Below are 14,440 nucleotides of genomic sequence, written 5' to 3' on the forward strand. Positions count from 1 at the left end.
AGCTTTAAGACAAAAAGAATGTCAGGGCTTTCCATTCTCGGACAATGACATCCGAAGTATGAAATACTGACCAGGAATGAATATACAGCAATACTTGGACGCCCATTTATTAATAAATAAATAACGAATATAGTGTGAACGTATCACGTGAAAGAAGCAACAATTGTGAAATCTATTTAAATTTAAACGTCCCGGGAAAACTGAAAAACACTAGTGGAGATAATAGCTACTTTGCATAATCATTCATTCAGAATGAATTTAGCTGAATTTAGTCCAATTAAAACGGCTGTAAAAGTCCTGAAAAACACTAGTGGAGATAATAGTTACTTTGCATATCCATTCATTCAGAATGAATTTAGCTGAATTTAGTCCAATTAAAACGGCTGTAAAAGTCCTGAATTTAAACCTATTATCATTTTGTAATGCATGTTGTAAATATTATTCCGATTATGTCATCACTTTGGTTTCTTTTTTACTATTTATGTACACTTTATAAATCTTGCTAAGTGTTCGAAACAGATAATGTTTATACCAGTTTACTATATTTTAAAATCTCGTTTTGAGTACGTATTTCAAAAGTCTCTAGCCGAGAATTTCCAAGTCAGAAGAAGCAAAACAATATGTCAAATGTTTTATCCTACTATAATAGGAAGTGTGAATTCCAAATATGGAATGATTACTCGAGTAAGCATCCTCTGATAATAAAAACAAAAATGCCTGCCACCCGACAGGAGAAGTTCGCTGATTATGTTTCTAGTCCCCGTTCAGACGAAGTCCGAAAACGGGGACTTATAATTCGGTCTCCGTCCATCGTGCGTCTGTACGTCCGTCCGTCTGTGCGTCCGAGCGTCCGTCCAGAGTCATATCTCAGAATCCCTTGGACCGATTCCGTTTATTGTTTGCATGTGCCTAGTACTGTATGTGGAACATATGCACATGCCGTGGTTTAGCAATTCGATTTAAAATGGCCGACTGGCAACCATCTTGTTTTTTTTAAATGTTGTATTTTGGACATGCTTTTCAGTTTTCATTCAAACTTGGTACATATATTATACATGTAAGGATACATGTCCATGATGATTTATTTCACAATTGTATCAAAGACTGGCAGGCATCTTTTTTGTGCAGTATCTTGGACGTGCTCTGTCAGTTTTTATTCAAAGTTGGCACATACATGTATTTTATACATGTTAGGATGCATGTCCATGACAATTTGTTTCATCACAATCTGGCCAAGGATGGCCGATTGACAGCCATCTGATATTTTGGCCTTATTACTATATTTCCACAATTTATGTACAATTTTCATTCGTATTTGGCACATACATCTTACATATCAGTGTGTTTCATAATCAGATAAAAAAATGCCGAATAACGACTGTTTTTATTTTTGGCCATATTACTACTACATGGAACACGTGTTTTGATGTAAATAAACAATCTGCTGTACACGCCACTTGGAACTTAAGTTTTAAGGACACGCTCGCGACAACCTCTCTGCTTTAATTTGACGAGCACAAAGAGAACTTAAAAATTTAACGGGGACTGTGTCATTTTCAATTACTTGTATTTTAGATTTCGGCATTCCCAAGATGTATCCTTGAAAGGATAACAGAGTGTATAATAATAAGGTTATTACGCGGATACCTCAAAGTATGCATTCAGACAGCACGCCATAGCGTCGCGCTTTACTGTTTCGTGCATACTTTGCGATATCCTCGATATCCTCGTAATAACCTAACAGTATTATTCTCTTATAGTACTTCAAGTACACCACTCGTACTCTTGACTACTTGTGAAGCCATGTGATGTCTTTTCAAATTTGAACACACTCACTCAATTTTTATAACGATCTATATCACAGGCTAAACATGCTATTCTTCAAATGTGGCTTCGCAGATAATAAGTAATAAACACTCATCAAAACCGACAGGCACTGAAGTGTGATTTATATCAAAGAAAAAATACAGATACTGCATTTGTTTTCCTAAGATATTGATAACGTATACAAATAAATGAACAAACATTTACGTACCAATCGAAATTAATTCAACCCTTTCCACATCTCCTGTATGTAAATTAAAAAAAAATCAGTATACAATAGATGGACAATCTTAAGCCTTTATATCTCTGTCAGATAGCCTTCAGTATGTTTTTGTATGCTCAGTATGGCTTACCTTCTTCTGTAAAATGACGTGGTGTACTTTCACATATAAATCTATTGGTCATTTTCTTTGTACAAGATATATCATGCCAGTGTTGAGAGGTATACAAGCTCGTCAACAAAATAGCAGTGCAGTTTTCATAGATACCACCATCAGGTTGGAATCTAGAATGAAAGCAATTACAATACAAATCAAGATGTTATATGTGCGATTATGGAATTAAAAAATATGAACGCTTTTGTCAAACAACATAACAAATGATAACTATTTCTAATTAAACAAATGTCACAAATTCGCACTAGTGTTTGTGTTACTAATATGCTTTGATCAGTGCAAAACCTTATTATCAATAACAAAGCGTCTGCAACCCATAGCATTGTTTATCAATCAATATATATCAAAAACATATGGAAATCAACAGCGTATGGTTCACCGCGAATGGGTTAATTGTGATAATATGGAGGGTACACACACCCGTGCGGCGATTACCTTGGGAAGAAATGTAAGTGGGAATATTTTCATGTTGATACCGCCAAGGAATTATAACGAGAAGGGCATGTCATGTATTTGTACATCATTTAGTGTTAGTCTATAAGCCAGTGTTTAATTTGGCTTGTTACACAATTGCAGCGAATAACCAGTAACAACATGAGAAGCATAGCAGCAGTCACTACTATTCATTGTTTAACTCTCCTAAATGTATGCAGAATAGTAACTGATCACCCGGGCGTGGAATTTAATTCAGAGTATAGGCCATGACGTAACATTGGCTGACAAAAAAAATGTACTTTTTATTTACCCGTCTTTATCCCAATCACTGTAAATCAATGGTTGCCCGTCACTCCAGTACAGCTGTCCACCGGTTGACAAACCATTTAATCCTAGATACCAATATAAATAAACTACAGATAACGTCGCTTTCTTATATTTTTCTAATTATATTATATTATATTATATTATATTATATTTTATTATATTATATTATATTATATTATATTATATTATATTATATTATATTATATTATATTATATTATATTATATTATATTATATTTAGTTTCATTACATGTACGTCATATGAAAATTCCTAAATATTACACTACTACTCACCAATGTAAGTCCATGCTAATTCTTCAACTGACGTCAAACTGTGAATGAACCAAGACTCCCTTTCCGATGTAATGCTGGTGAGGTTTCCTCGCCAATTTTTGCAAACATTATGAGCCTCATTCCAAGACAGTTTTTCGGGCATACTGACTAACTGATAACAAGAATTCTCGAACTCATGCCACTCTGATCGACAATCTATTTACAGTTCACAAATACACATATTGAACGTGGAATTATCTATATGATAAGTAAAAATATATCAAATATACTTTCAAAATTTATGTAACATAGTGTGTATGACAATGAAGATATTACCTGCAGTATTAACAATATCGCCAATCATTGGAATATGTGTGAATGTATATTCGGCTACAAATCCTGTACTTCCGTCTTCGTAATCATCGGATTTGAATATCACAAGCATATTATTGAATTCGGATATGATGTCGGTCGTTGGCGGCCGCTGATTACAGAATCGGCCTTTCTTAATACCATTAATAGAAGCACCGCTGTATACCTCGACAAAAACTGTGTTGCATATTTTTTTCGTTCTACCGATATCAAATTCTTTGAATACCAGTGTAACATATGCTGTACTTGAGGACGTCAAAAGCCAAGAACACCGTGATGTTTTGCCATAAGGTTTTGGGAAATCTATGGTTGAAATGATGCCATATTCAGCAGTACACTCTAACTTCTTTGGACAAATTCTGCTGATGTTTTGGCAATTAACAACATCTGTAATAAATTAGTGGAAATCGTTACAAACTAATCTAATTGATTGATAATTTATTATTGCCTTGGACACAAAAATAAACGTTTTTAACATTGTGAAATTCCTCCTACTTTTGTTAAAGTGTAAATGTGAACAACAACTGATTTTTACAAGTTATGAATCATATTAATATTGCATAAAAAATGCATTCCATGTTTACACCAACAGATTGCAACAGAAAATTGAAAATGTAATATTTTTTAAAATATTAACTGAATGAAGCAAAAAATGAAATTACAAACTATGTCATAAATGAACAATAACTTCATTAAATATGATTTTTCACGGTAAAAGTAGGGTATTCTCAATGCACCAACCAGTTTATCGCAGTGTTCTTCTTATATGTGGAAAACTCACCGTCAGTGATGCGGATATAATAATTCCATTGTCTTGATTCTGATAAAGTTAGCGTATTATTAACCTTCCAATAAGGCGTTGCTCCGTAAGTACACGCATTGAGAATAATAGAGAACGACATAAAACCGCAGAAAAAACGCGTTTCACTGATACAAAGCATGTAGCATTGTTGAAAGTCTGTTAAATAATAAATGAACTCTGAGTACCCTTGAAGTCCCATGTCGTAGAAACCCCACTTGAATTGTTGATCGTTTCTGGCATAAAACTCAGATAATACCATCTCCATTGTCACTATATAAAACAAAATTTGTAAGTTCAAGTTGTTTTACTTCGTTTTGTGTGTACTTAATATTATAAGCCGGCTGCAAAATTGCAAACGAACGTTACTTATTACTTAGAACCCAAATAATTGTGCTGTTTCTTAGTGCGCTTGTAATTTTCATCAACTGAATAACGTATGTACATATGTCTTTTCCAAAAAAAAACTCAATCGCTCTGTAATCTGTATTATATGGTTGGAGACAATCGTAATCCTTGATAATTATTCAATCAATATAAATTCAATTAAGAGAAAAGTACTTATGTACAATGAAATAAATTAAAACACGAAAAAGTAATGAAAAGCAATACAACATATACTAGTACAAACCAGGTTACATAACATGTGCCAAGAATGAATGTTCCTAAGAAGCCTTGGGTAAATTTGAATACTCATCATGCTAACGGAGATTGCTAATCAAAATTATATATGAACTCAACATCTTGACCTTGACGTACCAGAGAATACTGAGATACCTCTCTATACCTAGGTCGTAGGGGTGCAAATGTAATTTATGTCTGTGTCGTACATTTGTTATTTCTCTTTCAAAATTGAATTAGGGCTAAATTATCTTCTAATAAATTGATAAAATTTCCGTCTATGAACGTCAAATCAAGTAAATGAATGTGTGTGACTAGTGTGCAATATGAAGCTTATTATATTCACACTACCTGTGGAATGACACATCTAATATGTCACTTAATAGAACATTGAATTACTTGTGCAAATACGTGTTAGTTCTCATCGGAACATTTTTCTTTTGTTAATTAAATTTAAATTTGTCAAACTAACTTTATTTCGCTAATTTTTATATGAACAATTGCTTTTTTTGGTAAACCGTTTTGGTGGCTCAAAAATAAGCAAAACATATTTCAGTGTAGGACAAAATGACCTGTTTAGTACATAGCTCTTCGTGTGGAATATCTTCCAACAATATACAAGCAGGAATATTGTACATGGTTGACTATTTACTCAACCAGACTGTTGAAATGTAATGTTGTTATGGCAGGCCATGTTTCAACACAATGTGATTGCAATTTTCCTTCCTACAGAGTCAGCACTAAAATGTTGAACTTTAAATGTCCCAATTTAATTTGTTGCGTTCATCAATTTTGAATTCAGGGTCAAAATATCTTATTAAATTCCAGACCCGAGTGATAGTTTCTTACATTGAATAGACAGTGTTATTTTTCTTTTAATTGGTAGAATAAAAAATATCAATGGCCATCAATGTTTTTGTCATTCTATTGTTCACACATATTATAGTATTGTTACTATTCAGTGGTCTTATATCATGTACATAAAAAATATATTATTTGTCTCAAAAAAAATCCATTGATTCCAGAATCTTAAAACCTTAAGTTATATCTACTTCGTGTTTATTATATTATTTATTCTCCCTGTACGAATTAGTCGCGATAATCCACAAACTGCCGATTCAAATAAATGCCATTATACGTCATTTCTCGAAATATATTCATAATCCAAAAGAATAGATACATGTTTGGATAACAAACAAACCACTAAAGTAATGAAAAAAATACCCTCCTACCATTATATGTAACGTCAATATAAAGTTCAATGTATGAACCAATGTGTTGGTCAATCTGACGTTTTATTGGCAGGATTCTAATACTTAATGCCAATATGACTGGACACATTGATATGAAACTTCTTGATCTATCATATGTACGTCTGAATATCTATATAGGAAACAAATCGGTGATAAAACATATCAAACACTTTAGAGTGAACGTACTAAAATTTTAGAACAATTTAAGACGTGTACGAAAAACATGTACAAACTAGGGTAGCGAAAATAACGGACGGAGTTGATTTCGGCAGAAATATTTTATTAAAGTTGAATGAATGTAGCATTGGCAATGGTAACAACCGAAATGAAACTAATCCATAAGGGATACACTTTCAGCAGAATGATATGTTTTGTATTGCGCTGTCAAAATTGGTATCAATCCGAAAATGTTTTACTGAACAGACATTTTGGGTGTTTTGTATGGAATGTATTCTCACTGACGAGTTAAATGTAAAATATAGGAAAAAGGTATATACGCTGAATTTTATTTACAGTCAATCATTCCTTTAGCGAAAATAAATAAATTTAATTCCAAGCAAACAAAAATTACTCTACAGTAATTAATTACACAAAGAATATATTGCGCATAATAATAACGCAATTTCGCACACCTGCTGAGAATCAAATCCACCAATATCAGAGGTCGTCGTTATCCAGGTTTGCTCACTGTATAACAACGTATAAGCACGTATGTTGTAGGCAATTCTATGATAGAATAGATCAATGAGCTCAATCGCCGAAATCCTTTTTATTTGGAATAGATTTATTTGTATCCAAGGAACCAGGTCTACTGTACTTGGAATCCATGCATTGGGAAAAATGAGTATGTCCTTTCCAGTCAAATATTCAAAATAAGGCCGGTGAATGAACGTGGCCTCATTCTAGAATAGAAACGAGACATATTAAGATTATACCATATTATGAATGTTTAAAGGTGATATAACCTTGAGGTTTTAATTTCGCCGTCACTGCTAACATTATCAGACGTGAGCAACAGTGAACTCAAAATTGACAAGCTGCATGTACGACCGCAACATGCTATGAACAGAATAGCATGTGTAATTTACGTGGTTCGTCGATTTTTAGACGCGATCGTATATCGCCGTACAGAGTTTGTGTGACCACCCCTTCCGTCGACGGCAGCAACGTGTACATTTATATCGTAACCCCAAATGCAAAATGATGCATCTATTTGTTTTGTTCAAACACCAGTAAATAAGGTGAGATGAGGCGATGTGATTTTGTTGCTTTATATCACTAACTGAAATACGTTTGAGATGAAGGCCAGGTAGCAAAATATTATTAATCGCATACTTTACAGAATCCTTCAAAGTCAAATTGTATGAATGGGTTGTTTAAATCAATTGCGTTATACGTGAAATGGCAGTGGGAACTCCATGCCTTGTCGCTAAAATAAGCATCACATCAGTGTATACTCCAATTATTGTTTGAGTTGACCAGTGAAATAGTTGTCAGTAACAGTTTGTTTGCGTAAATAGGGGTATATCCACGATCATCAATATATATGGTTTGCACCAAGGTTCACAGTGTATATTGAATACCGCTGTTATTTAATATAATCGTCTATTTTAACGTTACATCGAATAATGTTTTCAGAATACTAATACTAGTAATAAAATCGTACTACAAAAATTGTACTACAAAAATGGAAACTCGAGTATATAGATCAGCGTTATTATTTTATCTGCATAGTTGTTATTCATTAAATAATTTGACCCGCGATCAATTGCGTAGCTATGGGTTAGGAGAAGCAATTATCATCATGTCATATAGTGAGTGTCTGAGTTTGTAGAATCCAACTTGCTTCGATCCAATATTCATCTTCAGAAATCAGAAATAAAAGTTTGAACTGTCCTCCACTCTAGTACTTTGTTAAATACATTCGTAAAAAAAACAGTTTCTAAGCAAACTGTCCCTATATTATTTATTAAATTGCGCACTTTTTTATATATTCGTCACCAACAGCTAGCAAGTAATAACATTATAGCAATAAGCTATATATTTATATGTGCAATGGTATTTGAAATACACACCCTTTCGAAGTCTGCTGAAGATGACTCGCTTGTTTGTTTGGATTGTAGTTTCCCTGCGAGGATGCCAAATGGAATATAGTTATATTGGCATCTGGTATCTGTTAATAAAGGTTTCTCAAAAAGTTATTGTGATAACAAAGCTTGGGAGATGTATAACATTTCACAAAATTGTGTAAACTGAAAACACAAACAAATTTATGGCTGACAAATATACACCCAAATCAAGCGTGAAAATATCGGAAGAATCATAGCTAGACAGAATGGCTACAGTGTTATGAGGATAACGACATAGATGCGAGGTCTGTGTTTGTTTCGATCTAGAGTGTATGGTTCGTCAGACTGAAAGCAATACGCTTAATTTGTGAAACGATACAGGTTATCAAAAACGCGTGATGTTGTATTCAATACAGTAAATGACATCGGATATATCAGTTATACTTTGAACACACATGTTATATATTTTATATATTTATATCAATAGAGGTTGCGGTTATCAAGTAGGACACAATTCGAGATATTTCGCATTGTGTTGGTCGCGGTAGGATCAAAATCCCAGTTGGTTATAATTGACAATGTCAATGATTATGACTGCATTATATTTTCACGTGACATGGGTTTCAAAACAAACTTCAGTTACTAAAAATTAATAATACATCGATATATATTACAGAAAGTTAAAATTTAAATGCATGTCATTTCAAATGTAACATCATGCTTTTATTCAGTATGCGCAATAAGGCTTTGTCTTGTTCGTCACTTGAAGTATATCATAGTTCTTTCACGTACAACATTCCTAAACTTTAAGCAATCGCAAAACATGCCTTTAGAAATAATTATAACGAATTACTACAATAGCAGAGCATGACAACAAAATTCGCGTTAATTACGCTACAATATACATAATGACAACACACAAACACAATTTGGAAAATTATATTAGACTCGTTGTTGAAGTTATATTTTTCATGATAACATATTGAAATTATTGAAAAGGAAAGTCATCTTTGAAAAATGAATCTTTTTTGATAATACATACCTTGTTTCTTTTCACACATTGCGTGCATATTCGATGAAATCACATTATGCTTTGACTTGATGTAAACAGTTCCGGAAATAGGCTTACCAACACTATGTGAGAGGCTGCCGTGTAAAACTATGGTACTTCGATCGCTAAACACAGCTCGCAAAATTCGTTCTTCTGTCCACGAATATCTAGCAGTATATAATCCAAATAAATGGGCATTTCGAACACTTGAAAAAGAAGCCAGTGTTGCATTCAATAATCTACATACCTCTTCGGCTTGACTGAAGTCAAATGATCCTCGAACTTCAAATGCATACACTAAAAGTAAAGTAAAAACGATAGCGTTTGCGTAGCATAGTATACACCCCCTGATGTCAGACATGCATCTTTAGCATTATCATCTAGCGTAATATAATCCTAAAAAGTATATGTACCAACAAACAAACAAGAATATAAAACAAATGTCATCATATTCATGTTCAAATTCGAGAATATTGTTGATAACTTCAAAAGCTAGGTTTTTTATTTCACTTTTTAATTTATCTATAGATGCATAAGGAGACAACCAATTGTATTTTATGGGATACTCGACGGTCAAGAAAAACGTAATGCATGGTTCTAACTACCTGTTTCACAGTTTGTACCAGTGAAACCAATGGGACACACACACGTGTGGGCATCAAATAAAGGCACACATGTTCCGCTATTGAGACATGGATTAGAATCACATAACTTGGTCTTCGGATACTCTGTAATCAAAGTTATTTTGTTAAACAAATGTTACTTTTAACAAAATTGACATTTTACTTCTAAATATCTCATAGAGATTGCTGGCCATAGAGTAGACTAGTTTGAATAAACTATTTCTATAACCCTCATCTCTGCCCTTAATGTCACTTGTTTGAGCTGAGTTGTGGAACAATATTGTGTCTATGAAAATTCGTGTGATATGTTGTGCAGTGTGATATATGTTTTTCCTAAAACCAAAATGTATTATTGATCTTTACATTTGAAATGTACGCTATATAAATGTTGTAATGTACGTTGCATATTTAGTAGATAAACATAATATTACAATGTTGAATTCCCGAATGAATATGGTAATTACTTTCATGTTATGAATCGTCAGTAAACGCCGGACTGCTATATTAGATAAAATAACACAGCATTACACGATTTAACACACTGCCACAAAATAATTGATTTAATGGTCATTGTTTGCTGTTTAATGAACATTCTTCGCACGTACTAAAGTAAGATCCTGCTAACGAACATGATAACTGTACTAGTTGTACAACAAATGGTTCTGTTATATCTTTCTGCGTTTTTGTTATTTTGTATATATAAAATTACTACTTACAGACAAGTAGTGTTTCGAACAATTATATATTTCTAGCACTTTAGGATTTCTAGAATACGTAAGTTGTTGAAAGGTTTAACATATTGAGCTAGGTTGGCACAACTTCCATGCGCAAATTACATCTAATTTAATACATTTCATGCAATTAAATTGTTGTGTTTATTTAAAATATACACATTCTAGTATTGATCAGTATTATAATTGAACTTACGGCAATTAACTCCTGGCTTGCCGATATCGCATTTTTCAATATTGATTCCTTTATATAAACAATAGACATTCTCCGTCCAACCGAATGGATTCCTGCAGTGAGGTTGGTCTGTAACACCCTGATTTTGTATCCGATCGACAGTAGCAACATCCAATTCAGGAAATATATAAGTCCAGTAATTATTCCATGAAACACAATCTTTATTCAAATATGTGAAAGAATGCGTTCCTCTATAGTCAGAGCCATTGTCTTTCCAAAAACACTCGTCAACCCCACCTGTAATGATATATAGTTATTCGTCTTTAATGGAGTGACCCGGTATGTCCTGGGTATATCGTATTAACAAAAGTGAACAAGTGTCCACTGTTTGTGTATCAACATGATGTGTACATATCACTGAAATGTCCACTGCTCTTTTTCGAAATCATCTCATAATGTATACCCAGCAAATAATTAGTTATGTCTATATATGTAATGAATGCTGAAAATAAAATGGTAGAACATAATATATTTATTCTCCAGCGGTGGATATACAATTTGGAAACTGACCGCAACGTGATTAAATGTATTTGCATGACCACATCTTATCCCACAAATCGTCCTTGCAATGTACATCCTAGGCCGCTACTTATCTAGCTGAAAATTGAACTATCCACCATATAAACACACATTCTTGTTTGGAAATAATTAGACGAGCTAAGATATTTAATAACATGTCATTGTTAATGACACATTACTTATTGCAAATCGCGGTATGTTATTCATGCCTAAGATAAAGTAATGTGATCAACAAGCATGGTGGCTGCAAGTTCGTGGTCTGCTATCTAATCACAAATAAACTGTAAATGAATGCATTGTTAAATGCATAAGATATTCAATCAAATTGCATATACTAGTGACCAAATGACTTTTTAGTGTATGGTCAGTAAGTGAGAGTGAATAATAGACTCATATAGCATCAAAAGTAAAGGAGATTTAATAACTGACACCAACATTTGTAATATAATGTATATGTGGTTGAGAAAAATATATATGCTTGAGTGTGTCCCACAATACACTTGATGGTTTCCCGAAATAGATAGGAAGCAGATATATTGTCAATGGATCTTTATACACCGATGAAACACACACCTCAAAATACACTGCTCACTAAGATGAGACTGAAAAGTCCCGCACACGACCGGTACGCGACCAAGTAAAAATTCGAAACAATGTAACAACGCTTCGGCGCCAACACGGACGCATGGAATATCAATGTACTCGTAAAGCGAAGAGTCGCGTAACACGCAGTAAACGTAACTAAAACAATATGATAAATGTCCTGTTTAGTCGATACCGCACACGGAAAAGGGGTCTGCTTCTTGAACTCGGAAGGTAGAAAGTGGAGCGGGGATCGGTTTAGAATAGGCTGGCCCATCTACTCGCTTACACACAACACATTTATTAAGTTCTATGTTCACATATCGGCGAATGGATATAGTCCAGTAGCGTTCACATATACTGGTTGCGGTTGCGGTTGCATTTGGTCCTGCATGTTGTAAACGACGGTGGGTATCACGTATGACCGCTGACGTGAAAAGGTGTTTACCTGGTAGTAAAATTGGATGAATACTATCATAGGGAAGAGATGTGTTCTGGAGTCGGCCTCCTGCTCGTAGAATCCCGTCGTCATCGAGACATAACTTACAAAGTGGTCCGATTTGTTTCATCTGGCGCCGTGAATAGAGAATATCGTCCGAGTAGTGAATGTGTTGAACAGCTTTCAACCACCTGTGCTCAGCGGCGTTGACCCAGAGCGCAATGGGTGCGTTTCCATGGCGACTAGAAATGTTCAAAGGCCGTCGAGTTAGCTTAGCTTTAATATTATGTACAAAACGTAGTACAAGAGCCGTAATTCGTAATAAATGAGGGAGATATCGATAATTATTGACTTGAAATATATTGTCAATATTGTATCCAACTTAACGCGGAGTATTCAGAGGAGTATAATGCATATTTGTAGCGGGTAGTATGTCACCGAATTCTGTTTGCAGCAAAGTTAGCTTAGTGACAGTTGACATATGATGTATCGCAGTTTCTGTGATACATTTTGGAGCAGTCGCGGCATCCAATTGCTTGTTGACACTGTTGGTTATTTCGGAAGAAGTAGGAAACAATTCACATTTCGGTCATAATGGGCTATTAGTTACCCAATCTAACCCTAATACGAGAATCATTCAGTTGACGTGGAGAAATACCCCTTGTTAAGAGATCAGCTGGTGTTTGTGAAGTGAGTACGTAGCGGTACTCCTGGTGGTGGAATGTGATTTCCAAAACGCGGTTTTTAGTAAAGACATCTTGTCTCCCTCGTCCGTTCAACCATTGTAGTGTTATCTGATTGTCCGACCACAGTAGGCGTTTGGTAATATTGAAATTATCTTTAAGGGATTCCGATACAAACTGGCCGAGCTGTGGTCCTATCAATGCTCCCATCAACTCGAGTCGTGGTAATGTCAACGCTTGTTAACCAATGGGAGTGACACGTGTCTTCCCGATAAAAAGTGTAGATTCGTGTTAAGAGACCAATTATACTGAAGCACCGCAAGCACGTTCTTAGGCGTCTGCGAAAACATGAATTTCGACATTCTGAGGTTGTATTGTAAAGTAAGTACGTGGAATTTCGCTGTTCTTTGTTACTTGATAGATATCCGTTGCGATGTCTTGCCACTGTAGAAAAAAAATAGAATCGATGGCTTGGTCCCAATCACTGTTGTTTAACCACAGGGCTTGAATAAGTAATTATACGCGGACGTGAACCAGAGAAAACAATCCCAAAGAATCGTATAAACTGGCACTGTAAGATTTCCCGAAATATATATGAAGCAGATTTATTGTCAATGGATCATTATTCAGCCGTGAAACATATGTGTCAAAATACACTGCTCATGAGACTGAAAAGTGCCGCACACGACCGGCACGCGAGCAACTGGAAATTTGAAACAACGTAACAACGCTTCGGCGCTAACACTGAAGCATGAAATATCAATGTACTCGTAAAGCGGGGTCGCGTAACACGCAATAAACGTAATTAAAACAATATTGAGTGGAAATAAATGATCATTCGAACCCATCCCCGACAGTATATGTGTATGTAACAAAAATGTGTTTCCCGAGATATAAAATACTACTCTGAAATAACAGATCGAGATTTGTTATCAAATAATTTTATGTACTTTTGACTACATGGCCCACATAAAAAAACATGGTTTTATACTAAATCCAGAGTCATTGCAAAACAGGAAAGTTCATTTCGTCATGTAATTTTAACGTGTTCAATGAATGTTCTGTTATATGACACCATAGTGTAACATGCATCTTACCATATGTGGTATAAACCTCAACTTCATAAATATGAACATCATATAACAGGATAGAGCGACTTCTAATAGATATACCATGTGCATATGTATCATCTATGCTGGCATCTGAACAA

The sequence above is a fragment of the Saccoglossus kowalevskii genome, chromosome 12 (genome assembly GCF_978046115.1).
Source record: "Saccoglossus kowalevskii chromosome 12, keSacKowa6.1, whole genome shotgun sequence".
NCBI lineage: Eukaryota > Metazoa > Hemichordata > Enteropneusta > Harrimaniidae > Saccoglossus > Saccoglossus kowalevskii.